The 13,045-nt window shown below is 42.8% G+C and overlaps 1 protein-coding gene across 1 annotated transcript in view; it reads left to right on the plus strand.

The window, feature by feature from the left end:
* Positions 1–7,627: 7,627 nt before the first annotated feature.
* Positions 7,628–13,045, plus strand: part of LYST (lysosomal trafficking regulator) — a 172,847-nt gene continuing 167,429 nt past the window's right edge. The window contains exon 1 of the mRNA XM_065922257.1: positions 7,628–7,718. The gene's annotated coding sequence lies outside the window, so the exon portion shown is untranslated. The remainder of the gene's footprint in view (positions 7,719–13,045) is intronic.

Here is a 13,045-nt window from a genome sequence, read left to right on the forward strand (position 1 = left end):
AGTATAAAAGACAAACTCTAACAATTATTGACCTATTTTAAAAAGGATATCTTCAAACCACCATATCTTCACCTATCTTCAAACCACCTATCTTCAAACCACCATAACCTCTCACCAGTGTTGTTTTTTTTTTTTTTTAATTGAAGTATAGTCAATTTACAATGTGACCACAGGTCATGGAAAATTCTTTCAGGTGCTATAATCTTCTGTATCATCCTCTGCCTCGTTTATTTAAAATAAAAACATACTGAGCAGCTACTGTTTCAGGCACTTGGGAATACAGAAAGTTAAATGCAGTCCTCACAACTTATTAAACTCAAAGTGTATTCGAGAAGACAAAAAATTACAAAAGTAACAACACATACTGGGAGTTATGGGCTTCTCTGGTGGCTCAGATGGTGAAGAACCTGCCTGCAATGCAGGAGACCTGGGTTCAATCCCTGGGTCTGGAAGATCCCCTGGAGGAGGGCATGGCAATCCACTCCAGGATTCTTGCCTGGAGAATCCCATGGACAGAGAAGCCTGGTGGCCTACAGTTTATGAGGCTGCAAAGAGTCAGACACAACTGAGTGATTATAACACACACACTGGGAGTTACAGTGCTTCCCAGGTGGTGCAGTGGCAAAGACTCCCCCTGCCACTACAGGAGACGTGGGTTTGATCCCTGGGTCAGGACGGTCCCCTAGAGTAGGAGATGGCAACCCACTCCAGTATTTTTGCCTGGAAAATTCCATGAACAGAGAAGCCTGGGGAGTTACAGTCCATGGGGTCGCAAGGAGTCAGATGTGACTGAGCGCACATACACACATGCTTCACTGGGAGTGAACAGACAAAAGAGAAGACCACAGTATTCAACTGTGTTCTGGCTTATCTGTCACATGTACTTGGGATATTCTTTCCCTCTTAGCAGATAAAAGAGAAAATGCATACTTTATCTCTTAACTTGTAAACACTAAACAGGCAAGAGTGTGGCTTTTGTGCATTCAGTACGGTCTTCTGCCGACACAGGACAAAGACTAATTGAGACATTAAAGCAGCTGGGTGGGGTAGGCGCCTTCCATCTGTGTGATGTAGCAGCACCCTGGCTTAGGGTAAACCTTTATCCTTTGGTGATGGTCCTTATTTTTTATATTTACTTATTATTTAATTTGGCTCTCTTGGGTCTATAACTGCAGTGCAAGGGACCTTTGTGGCATGCAAACTCTCAGTTGTGGCATGTGGAATCTAGTTCCCTGACCAGGGATTGAACCCAGGTCCCCTGCATTGGGGGCATGGAGTCTTAGCTACTGAACCACCAGAGAAGTTCCATGTCTGGTCCTTATTAAAACAGACTCTCCACCAGCCCCCCTGAAGAATCAGCACAACCTATTATTATAGTTATGATGTGCTTTATCAACACCTCGCTAATTGCTACACAATTGGCCCAAGATAAGATATTTACCTGTCCCACAGAGTTTAACCTATGCTTTGAGGGTCTTCAACAAGTGACTAGACATTTTAAGCAACATGGAACATGGCTTAGCTAGGAACAATCAGGTTGAAATAGGGAGCAATTATCTACCTGGCTACAGTTGAAGCAGTCAGTTCAGTCGCTCAGTTGTGTCCGACTCTTTGCGACCCCATGGACTGCAGCACATCAGGCTTCCCTGTCCATCACCAGCTCCTGGAGCCTGCTCAAACTCATGTCCATTGAGTCGGTGATGACATCCAACCATCTCATCCACTATCGTCCCCTTCTCCTTCCGCCTTCAATCTTTCCTGGCATCAGGGTCTTTTTCTAAAGAGTCTGCTCTTCACATCAGGTGGCCAAAGTATTGGAGTTTCAGCATCAGTCCTCCCAATGAATATTCAGGACTGATTTCCTTTAGGATTGACTGGTTTGATCTCCTTGTAGTCCAAAAGCCTCTCAAAAGCCTTCAACACCACAGTTCAAAAGCATCAATTCTTCGGTGCTCAGCTATCTTTATGGTCCAACTCTCACATCCATACATGACTACTGGAAAAACCATAGCTCTGACTAGATGGATCTCTGTCGGCAAAGTAATGTCTCTGCTTTTTAATATGGTGTCTAGGTTTGTCATAGCTTTTCTTTCGAGGAGCAAGTGTCTTTTAATTTCATGGCTGCAGTCACCGTCTACAGTGATTTTGAAGCCCAAGAAAATAAAGTCTCTCACTGTTTCCATTGTTTCCCCATCTATTTGCCATGAAGTGATGGGGCCAGATGCCATGATCTTATTTTTTTGAATGTTGAGTTTTAAACCAGCTTTTTCACTCTCCTCTTTTACTTTCATCAAGAAGCTCTTTAGTTCCTCTTTACTTTCTCCCATAAGGGTGGTGTCATCTCTATATCTGAGGTTATTGATATTTCTCCCAGCAATCTTGATTCCAGCTTGTGCTTCATCCAGCCTGACATTTCGATGTACACTGCATATAAGTTAAATAAACAGAGTAACAATATACAGGCTTGACATAGTCCTTTCCCAATTTTGAACCAGTCCATTATTCCATGTCTGGTTCCCGCTGTTGCTTCTTGACCTGCATACAGTTGGAGCAGAAGGATATATTAGTCATCTTCACCCACCTGCCTTCCTAGCATTACCATCAACCTCCCTGAAATGTTTACTTTACTCTTCCTATTTTGAAAAGGATCTTCAAGCCCTTGTTATCTCTCTCACCAGTTTTTTTTAATTGAAATATAACTGATTTACAGTGTTGTGTTAATTTCTGTTGTATAGCAAAGTGATTCAGTTATACATTCTTTTTCATTCTTTTTTTTTCATTCTTTTTTTATGCATTCTTTTTCATTATGATATATCACAGGATATTGTATATATTCCCCTGTGCTATGTGGTAGGAGCTTGTTGTTCATCCATTCTATTTATAATAGTTTGCATCTACTAATGCCAAACTCCCAATTCATCTCTACCTCGCACCCTCTTGGCAACCACAAGTCTGTTCTCTATGTCTGCCCTCTCACCCGTTTTTACATATGTTCTTTCTCCTCCTAGAGGAGTACTTCTTAAACTTTAGTGTGCATAGAAGTCATCTGAGGATCTTGTTGAAATGCCAGGTATGACTCAGTGAGTCTAGGGCATGGCCCTAGGTTCTGGACTTCTCACATGCTGATGCTGCTGGTCCATGGAGGAGCATGGGCTTAGAACATCCTGCAGGCCTGTTTTGGTTTCTGGATTTTAGAGACTGCTATGAAAAAGCAAAAGTAATAACCATACTAATGACAAAACAATAAACTCTTTCAGGGACCAATCAGCTTCCCAGCTTTTGATTGCCAATTAAGGTCAAGAAAGGCCATTAAACATATGTAAGGCTCTAATTGCCATATCATAAAGAAAGGTTATTTGAATTCCAAAAAAGTAAGAAGGGCATAGTTTCAGAATAGAGGGCAATCTTTGAATCGAATAAACTTGACTTTGTGGAAAAACTCATTATATAGATCTCATTTTAAAAATTTTATCCTAGACTAGGGCTTCTCAGGTGGCACTAGTGGTAAAGAACCCACCTACTAATGCAGGAGATTTAAGAGACTCAGATTCGATCCCTGGGTTGGGAAGATCCCCTGGAGAAGGAAATGGCAACCCACTCCAATATTCTTGCCTGTAGAAACCCATGGGCAGTTGGCAGGCTACAGTCCATATAGGGTTGCTCAGAGTCAGACATGATTGAAGCAACTTAGCATGCACACAGGAGCACTAAAATCAGTTAGAGAAAGTTGGCCTGCCTGAAGTCAACTGAGGCTTTTAAGTCTCAAGTCTACAGTCAGCTTTTCTAGCACATCTTTTCTGATCCCAGGGATGGGGTTGGATGTCCCTTCACAGTGGCCCAGGGATCCCTGGGGATCCTTAGGATAAAATTTTAATAGCATTTCATTCTTTTTATGGCTGAGTAATATTCCATTGTGTGTGTGTATGTGTACACACACATCTATATATACACATATCTTCCTTATCCACTCATCTGTCAATAGACATTTAGATTGTTTCCATATCTTGTCTATTGCAAACAGTGCTGCTATAAATATTGGCATGCATGTATCTTTTCAAATTATAGTTTTCACCAGATGTATGTCCGGGAGTGGGATTGTTGGATAAAACGGTAACTCTATTTTTTTTAAGGAACTTCCATATTGTTCTCCATAATAGAATGTCTTTCATCTATCTCTGCATCTCAAAGTCTCAGACATCACCAGTACACACAAAAGACTCAGTAATTGAATGATGGCTTGAAATAATGCCTCAATGTTAACCACAGTCCTGCTAGTGAACTCCGTTTGTGGTGATAGTTAGAATTAGGGATATTTTTTGATGGTCCAAACTAATGGCATGTATGAGATTACTGGACCAATATGCATTAAGAATCTTCTTTGGTAGCACAGGGCTCTTTTGAGTAGGCAGTGAAACACATATAAATCTTTACCTGAGCTCCTCACGTTGAACCTGACTGGTCCTTTCCAATGCTTGCTTTGAACGGGTCAGATAATATTCTGTTCTGCGAACTTGCTGATACCTTGACCTCTTCCTTTGTTTTTCTGGTCTTCTGAATGAGCTACCATGAGCATTAGAGGGTTCTTGTGAATTTTTAATCTGCACTGATTCCCTGGGCTCTTGACTTTTGAATAGAAATGGATAGCAAACATGGATTTCTTATGATAACATTTTATAAGTTCTAGGGTTGCCATAACAAAATACTGCAACCTAGGTGGCTTAAACAACAAATTTATTTTCTCATCATTCTTGTGGCCAGAAGTTCCTTATCAAGGTTCGAGCAGAGTTCGTTTTCGTGAGACCTCTCTTCCTGGTTTGCAGATGGCCATAGTTCCGCTATGTTCTCATACGGCTTTTCCTCTATGCCCGTGTGGAATATTCTGGTGACTCTTCCCCTTCTCATAAGGATACTAGTTCTATTGGATCAGGGCTCCACCATTATGACCTAATTTATCCTTAATTACCTCCCTTAAGGTTCTGTCTCCAAGCTAAGTCACATATGGGTTAAGGCTCGAACATATGAATTTGGTATAGGGAGTGGGAATCAATGGTACTTGTGATATGAGGGAGAGTTAAATATGGGCAGAGCCCCCTCTTGTTGAGGTTTAAGGGCAGTGTTGAGGTAAATTTCATTAAGATAATGAAATTTGAGCAAAGAAAGGAAGGAGGTAAGGGAGTTATCTATGTGGCTCTCTGGAGAAAAAGCACTTCAAGCAGAGGGAACAGCCAGTGCCAAGGCGTTAGGAGAGGAATGCCTCTAGAGTGGTTGGTAAACAGTAACGAGGCCAGTGTGCCTGCGGGACGGCAGAGTAGGAAGAGATGAAGTTAAGGGGAGGAAGATGGTGCAGAGTTCTGCATGCCATTGTAAGGACTTTGGTTTTGCCTGAGTGAAATGGGGAGCCACTACAGGGTTTTGTGAAGAAATGTGACATGGTCTGATTTACACATGCATGTAGCCAAAAAATGATTATTTTAACATATTTTGGTGACTTGGATGTGAAATTATGCACATATACATTAACTGCATCTTTTAAAAGCTTGATTTTAGAATCTCCCTTTAGAAACTAATTTTAGAGTCAAACTATCTGGAGAACTGCCCACTTATGAAGTTTTCCAGCATGTGATAAATGCATAAGTTGGGCTTCCTTCTAGATATCTATCACTTGTCTTTATTCTTCCTTCTATTGCGTGTACTTGATTACATATTATTTTGTGTGTTCATCTGAAATATTTTAAATGTTTTATCTAACATGTATATTTAACATCTATGTTCTATGAGACTCTTATACATATTTAATACTATGGTAGCTTGGTTAAAATACTTTATAACTCAGATATAAAGAGAAAAGAATAGTCACAAAAGACATTACTTTGTGCCTTTTACAAGAAAATAATACTTGGAGGGCCAATTGTGTACCATTGTCATATAAAGTCTGTTTTGTTCTCTTTGTCTTTAACAAAATGATGACCGTCTATTATTTCCCATTCGAGAAACAGAAACTAGCTTGTTACTTAACACTTCTATGATCTCTTTTCTCCATTGAAGAAAAAAAAAGGGTGTTTTTGAGATTAGTGTGTGAAAGTTGGTATATAAATAAGAGTAGGTTCGGTTACAGGTAAAACTGTGAAATAGGTCATTTGGCTTCCTCTTCCTCTGAGTTCAGGGAAATTCACCAAAGTATCTTAGGCACTTAGCACACAGTACCAAAACAAGTAGGTGTCAATATATATTTAAGTAAATAGCATCTCTTTCACTAACTTGCTGGATACTTCATGTATTGCCCATCCCTGGAGTAGTCCAGTTTTAAAAGATTGTGGGAGGAGGTGGATGAACTGTCAATGGTTGAACTTCAGAAGTCAGTGGGAAGATTTTAAAGTATGGGATTTCCCCAAGAGCTCCTTCAAACCACACTGGGCACCTATTTACTTGGCTAGTCACTGGATCAGATGGAAGTTGCATTTGGTATACAGCCTTGGGATATAATATCCTGAATTATTTCTAGATTCCCATGTAAAAATTACTGCAGTTGTTGATTCTAAACCAGCTCATTTCAATTAGTAAACCATTGCTTATACAGTTGACCTTTGAACAACAGGTTTGAAAGGGCACCAGTCCACTTACATGCAAAAGTTGTTCACTAAATCTGTAATACAGTACTACACCATCTGAAGTTGGTTGAATCCATAGATGGAGTAATGATTACAAAGCTATATGCAGGATTTTGAACTAGTAGCAGGCCAGTGCCCCTAACAGCTTCCCTCTTGTTCAAGCCTCAAAGCTCAGGTTCTTTTCCAGCATCTTAGACATTCCACCGCAAGGCCAGCCACAGTGACTAGGTGGTGATGCCAAACTACGGCATCAGTAGCCTGTCAGCCGTATGCTGGACAGACAGTCAGTGATGAAGCTAAAATATCCTTGTATTTAACCTATGGTTCCCACCCTCTGGAAGGACTGTTAGTGTAAGACACACAAACTCTTGACAGTGCACACTGCCTAATACTGTGTATGAAGAGGATTAAAACATACACCTTTGCACTTAATTCTAAGGTAGCTTGGTAAACCTCTTTACGTTTTTGTAATGTCTTTGCAAAATGTGTCTTTTTTCCAGGCCCCGGAGGAAGGTAACCTCGTGGGTAACCCTTTCTCCCTCTCCCAACCCTTTCCCATATTTCTTCTGCTGCCATCCTCCGGACCCAGAGAACGGGCACAGTATGATAATCTATGTTGAACGGAGGGAGAGGACGCTACGCATGTACTTGGTGCTTTTCAAACGGAGCAGGCTCTCCCTAGGGTGTGACGCAACCCGCCTTGCAAAGCCCTGGAACAGCGAGGACGCGGGACCAGCCACCCCGCCGCGAGGAGAAAGCCCCGGCCCCGGCCCCGGCCCCGGCCCCGGCCCCGGCCCCACCCCGAGGGCTCGGCCCGCCTTCCTCTCTTCCTCATTGGCTCCGGCCTCCACGCGTTACGCCTGCGACGCTGGCGCTGCCTTACCGGCGAGGGGCGGGACTCGGGACGCGTGAGGCGAGCAAGTGCGCAAGCGCAGAAGCGGGTCTGGGGCCGGACCGGGGGGAGGGAGGGGGTGGTGTACCCGGTTTCCTGGGTTACCTGAGGGGGCGGGGGGTGGGGAATTTGCGGCGGCGGTGGCGGCGGAGTCAGCGGCGACGACTTTGGATTCTCCCGGTGAGGAGGAACGCGCGTCAGCGGCGGCCAGAGAGCAGGTAAAGGCGGCCGCCGGGCCCGGGAATGCCGGCCGCTGTTAGGGGTCCCGGACCCTATCGGGGGCCTGGAGGGAAGGCGGTTGGGGGTGGCAGTCAGCTCTGGCTGGGGGTCGCGGTGGCAGGGCTGAGGGCGCGGGGGACTCGGCCTCGACGCGCCGGCTCGAGGTTTCTTTCCGGCTCTGGGGCTCCGGGACGTCTCTCCGCCGCGCCCGGGCAGCCTTTGACAGCACCTGAGCCGCGGGCGCGAGCTCTGCCCGGCTTCTCTGGACCTTTGTGGCGACCAGCGGCCACTAACTTTATTTCCCGGCGCTGGGAGGGCGGAGGTCAGGCAGGCTGGCGGCGACTTGCTGCGGTCTTAATTTCATTTGTTATCCTGTGCCGCGGCACAACTTGCTCCCGGGCCGGGCCCACACCCGCAGGTTGACGGCTGGAGTTGACAGTTTCGGCGCCACCACCCTGCGGGTCGCGCTGTGAGATCTTGCCCCGCGGGTGTTCGCCCACCTGTCATCTCCTCCGTGCGCCTCAGCCCGCTGCTTTTTTTCCTGCCTGTAAAGCCCTTTGCTCGGGCGAGAGACTCTCCAGAGGATCCTCTGAGACATCTGCCGTCTGTCCCGGGCATCATTGGCGCGTTGTCTGAGGTGCGGGTTGGCCTCTGGTGGGATTATAACTGGATCATGTTTTGTGTGGAAAATAACCCAGGGAGACCCCAGCACCACAGTGTGGAGGCCAGTTTGCCTGGTGGCGCAGGGGGTAAGCTCAGAGGCTTTAAAAAACGCTTGCTAGCTCTGGGTCTTACCGGCTCAAACAAAACAAAACAACCTTACACTCCCAGTGACTGCATTTGGTAGTTGATGAGGTGGTTTTAAGCAGATAGAACATTTTAAGAGAGTTGAATCTCGTATTGAATACTTTGGTGTTGAATTGAGACCAGAATATTTCCTTGAATATTGAATTCAGCTTGCACTTTCCTTGGGATTTGTTTAGCAGATTGATGGCACAAGCTGAATTGGGCTTTTCTTTCCGATGATCCTTGGCTATTCTGCTCTGTTCCTTTGAACTTCCACACCCAGGAACCTTATGCTAATAAAGATGTTGACTTTGTGCTTTCATCTTATAAATGTAGTTAATTAATACAGGGGATCTGTTTTAAAGAGCTTTGCAAGTAGCCAGCAACATTTTTTTTTTTTTCTGACAGCTCTTTGTTGTCATCCACGTTGTTACTACAAAGGTTGGAAAATTTGGAGAAGTGGGGGAGCATAGGGAGAAAATGAGTTACTATATAATTTAATTTACATTAAACCGAATTTGTAAGCTATAAGATTGTATGTGAATATAGTAAATATATTTGAGTACCTACTGTGTGCCAGTTTTCTTAAAACAGATAAATATCCTCTCCAGCAGGGAGTTTGCATTAGTAGGGGATCACAGATAATAAAATATGTTCTTTGTCAGATGGTGTTAAGTACTATAGAGAAAAAGCATGAAAGAGGGAGAGACTTGCAGTTTTATTTTGTTTTATCAAAGTATAGTTGATTTACAATGTTGGGCTAATTTCTGCTGTACAGCAAAGTGATTCAGTTATATATACAGATGCGCGCGCGCGCGCACACACACACACACACACACACACACACACACACATTCTTTTTTTAAAATACCTTTTCCATTTTGTTTTATCACAGGATACTGAATATAGTTCTCTGTGCTGTACATTAGTACCTCGTTGTTTTATCTCTTCCATATACTAGCTTACATCTGCTAACCCCAATCTCCCACCCTGTCCCCTCCCCTTTGACAACCACAGATCTGTTCTCTAAGAGACATGCAGCTTTAACTAGAGGTAGCCAAGGAAGACTTCCTAGAGAAGATGACATTTGAGCCCAAGACTGCAGGGAAGTGAAAGGGCAATCCCTGCACCTCTCTGAGGGAAGAGTGTTCAAGCAGAAGGAAAGGCACTTGTAGACTGCTTAGAGGCAGGAGTGTACTGGGTGCATTTGAGGACAGCAGAGGTTGATTTGGCTGTGGTGGAGTGAGCAAAGTAAAAGCAGTGGAAATGCAGGAGAGAGGTAAGTGGGAATGGGGAATCAAATTGTGCAAGGGCTTGTAGGCCTTTGAAGGACTTGGGCTTCTGCTCTGAGGGAAAAGGGGGCTCATCCTTTTGAATAGAGAAGGCGTATAATCAGACTTACCTTTTAAAAGGGTCACTGTGGTGGCTGGATGGAGAATAGATTTTATCAGGGGTGGAGTGAGGTGTTGGACAGAAGTGGTGATGTCAATTTCAGGACCCTTCCCATAATCCAGGCCAGAGAGGTTGTACCTTGAACCATACTGGAATTGGTGGAGTGGTTGATTTCTCAATAAATTGAGGGTAAGGTCAACAGGAAACTTAAAGGACACCAGAATTTCTGTCCTGAGCAAGTAGGTAGATGGAGTAGACATATATTGAGGTGAGGTTCATGAGAGGAGCAACTTGTTGGAGAGAAGGTTAGGAGTTGGTCAGAAAATAATTAGACTCCAAGTGGCGATTAGTAGTAGTAGACCCACTGACTTTGTATTGAAGGCCCTTCTATGTTATCTTGACTATAACAGGGACTTAATATTTTCAACCATGAACGGCCAACTTTTTTTCATACTCATTTTCTTTCTAGACTTTTGGACCAACCTCATCATCTTTTTCATCAAATATAGCTTTGTCTTTACTTGCATACACTTAGAGCATCTGTTTCAGTTGTAGAGAAAGCCATATAATCCAGAATTTCAGAATACATTTTTCATTTGTTGTTGTATCTAACTTGAACACCTTCATCTGATTAACCTTTTTCTGAATTGTGTTTGGATACCTGGCCTAAGTTCAAGAATTTTTTCAAGCTTCAGGAATCTTGTTTTCAAATGTGGCTTCACTTGGCCATTTGTGAATTATAATGGAAATGACCTGTATTTTTTTTTTTTTATGCTTGTAATCTGTATTTATTTATTTATTTATTTTTTAATTATTTTTTTTTTCAGTGGGTTTTGTCATACATTGATATGAATCAGCCATAGAGTTACACATATTTCCCATCCCGATCCCCCCTCCCACCTCCCTCTCCACCCGATTCCTCTGGGTCTTCCCAGTGCACTAGGCCCAAGCACTTGCCTCATGCATCCCACCTGGGCTGGTGATCTGTTTCACCATGGATAATATACATGCTGTTCTTTCGAAACATCCCACCCTCACCTTCTCCCACAGAGTTCAAAAGTCTGTTCTGTACTTCTGTGTCTCTTTTTCTGTTTTGCATATAGGGTTATCATTACCATCTTAATGACCTGTATTTTTAATACTTTACTAGTAGTCAGTAATATACAGAGATTATCCTAATTCTTCTGTTTTATTAAAGATGGCTTGACATAAATGGGCCATCACACATTCGGTGAAGATCTTCTTCATCAAATTATGCAGTATTTGGAGCAATAGAATTTGATCTGTACAACTTGTATGAAAATATATTAGGGTCTTAAAATTTAAGGTCTACCCCTTAACATATTCAGAACCCCAGCAATACACTAATATTTTAAAAAGGATTTTTAACCAAAACATATCACGAAAGTATATAAAAATAAGTTAGATAAGTATCTTACATAAGTATAAAAATCAGTTTAGTTCATTCGCTCAGTTGTATCTAACTCTTTAGACCCCATGGACTGTAGCATGTCAGGCCTCCCTGTCCATCACCAACTCCTGGAGTTTACCCAAACTCATCTCCATTGAGTTGGTGATGCCATCCAACCATCTCATCCTCTGTGGTCCCCTTCTCCTCCCGCCTTCAATCTTTGCCAGCATCAAGGTCTTTTCCAATGAGTCAGTTCTTTGCATCAGGTGGCCAAAGTATTGGAGTTTAAGCTTCAACATCAGTTCCTTCCAATGAACACTCAGGACTGATCTCCTTTAGGATGGACTGGTTGGATCTCCTTGCAGTCCAAGGGACTCTCAAGAGTCTTCTCCAACCCCACAGTTCAAAAGCATCAATTCTTCGGTGCTCAGCTCTTTATAGTCCAACTCTCACATCCATACATAAATAGCTATAAACTGATCTTAGAGTTGATAAGGATTCTGTATTCTCTTTGATACTACTTTCTTTTGCTATTGCTTCTCACCAGTGTTTATCCTGTGCCTCTTAATTCTCCTGTCTTTGTTTTACAGTAATTGAGACATTGGGAAATTTTGAATAGTCTCCAAGTCTTAACTTCTGGGAAGACCAAAAAAAAAAAAAAAAAAACACACACACAAAGAAAAATCTTATCTAATAGTATGAAAGAGTAATGTTTAAAAGGTGTGATCATCTTAATTAGCCAAGAAAGGAATCAAACAGATTTCCAAAAGGCTAGTCATTACTCCATTCAAATGTGATTCTTTGAAGTCGAAACTCAAGAGAGACCAGGAAATTAGAGAACTTCTAGCCACTTTAGATGAGTGGAAGAAATAGATGAATGATAAGGTAGAGTAAGTACTACACATATTCTCTACAACTACTGCCATTCGTCTATAAAAAGTAGAGAGATTTTTGCCAGAAACCCGAAGAATTGCACATTTTAAATCAAAAAAATGTGTGAGGAGGTGAAGCCTGGAAACTATACATTAAACATCTTGGCACTGACTGATTTCTATAAAAATTGTAGACCAGATTGCCAAACACATGCTTTGTGATTTGTGATTAGAAAATAAAGTACTGATTACTAAGATGCACAATTGGTTTTTAAAGAATACATCATATTATGCTAACCTCATGCTCATTTTGCCAAAGATATAATAATATTAAATAATCTTTGTGAGTACCTCACATCTTACAGAGTGCATACCCATTTAGCATCTTATTTAACCTTCACATCATCCCTGTTAAGTACTATCAGATAAGGAGGGCCTCAACAGTAGGAATCCTGGGGAGACACAAAAAGGACACATATGGGAGATTTGGGGCTTCCCTGGTGGCTCCAGATGGTAAAGAAACTGCCTGCAGTGCAGGAGACCCAGGTTTGATCCCTGGCTTAGTAAGATTTCCTGGAGAAGGGAATGGCAACCCGCTCCAGTATCCTTGCCTGAAGAATTCCATGGACAGAGGAGCCTGGTGGGTGTACAGTCTGTGGAGTTACAAAGAGTCGGACATGACTGAGTAACACTTTCACTTTCATGGGAGTTTTCAACAAGGACTTGTTTAGATACGAGGTAGGGGAAGAAGAGGGAGGAATCAAAGAGGGCTTTAAGGATTCTAGATTAGATGAATGGTGATGCTGCTGCTGCTGCTGCTGCTAAGTCACTTCAGTCGTGTCCAACTCTGTGCGACCCCATAGAC

The sequence above is a fragment of the Muntiacus reevesi genome, chromosome 2 (genome assembly GCF_963930625.1).
Source record: "Muntiacus reevesi chromosome 2, mMunRee1.1, whole genome shotgun sequence".
In the NCBI taxonomy this organism is placed as follows: Eukaryota; Metazoa; Chordata; class Mammalia; order Artiodactyla; family Cervidae; genus Muntiacus; species Muntiacus reevesi.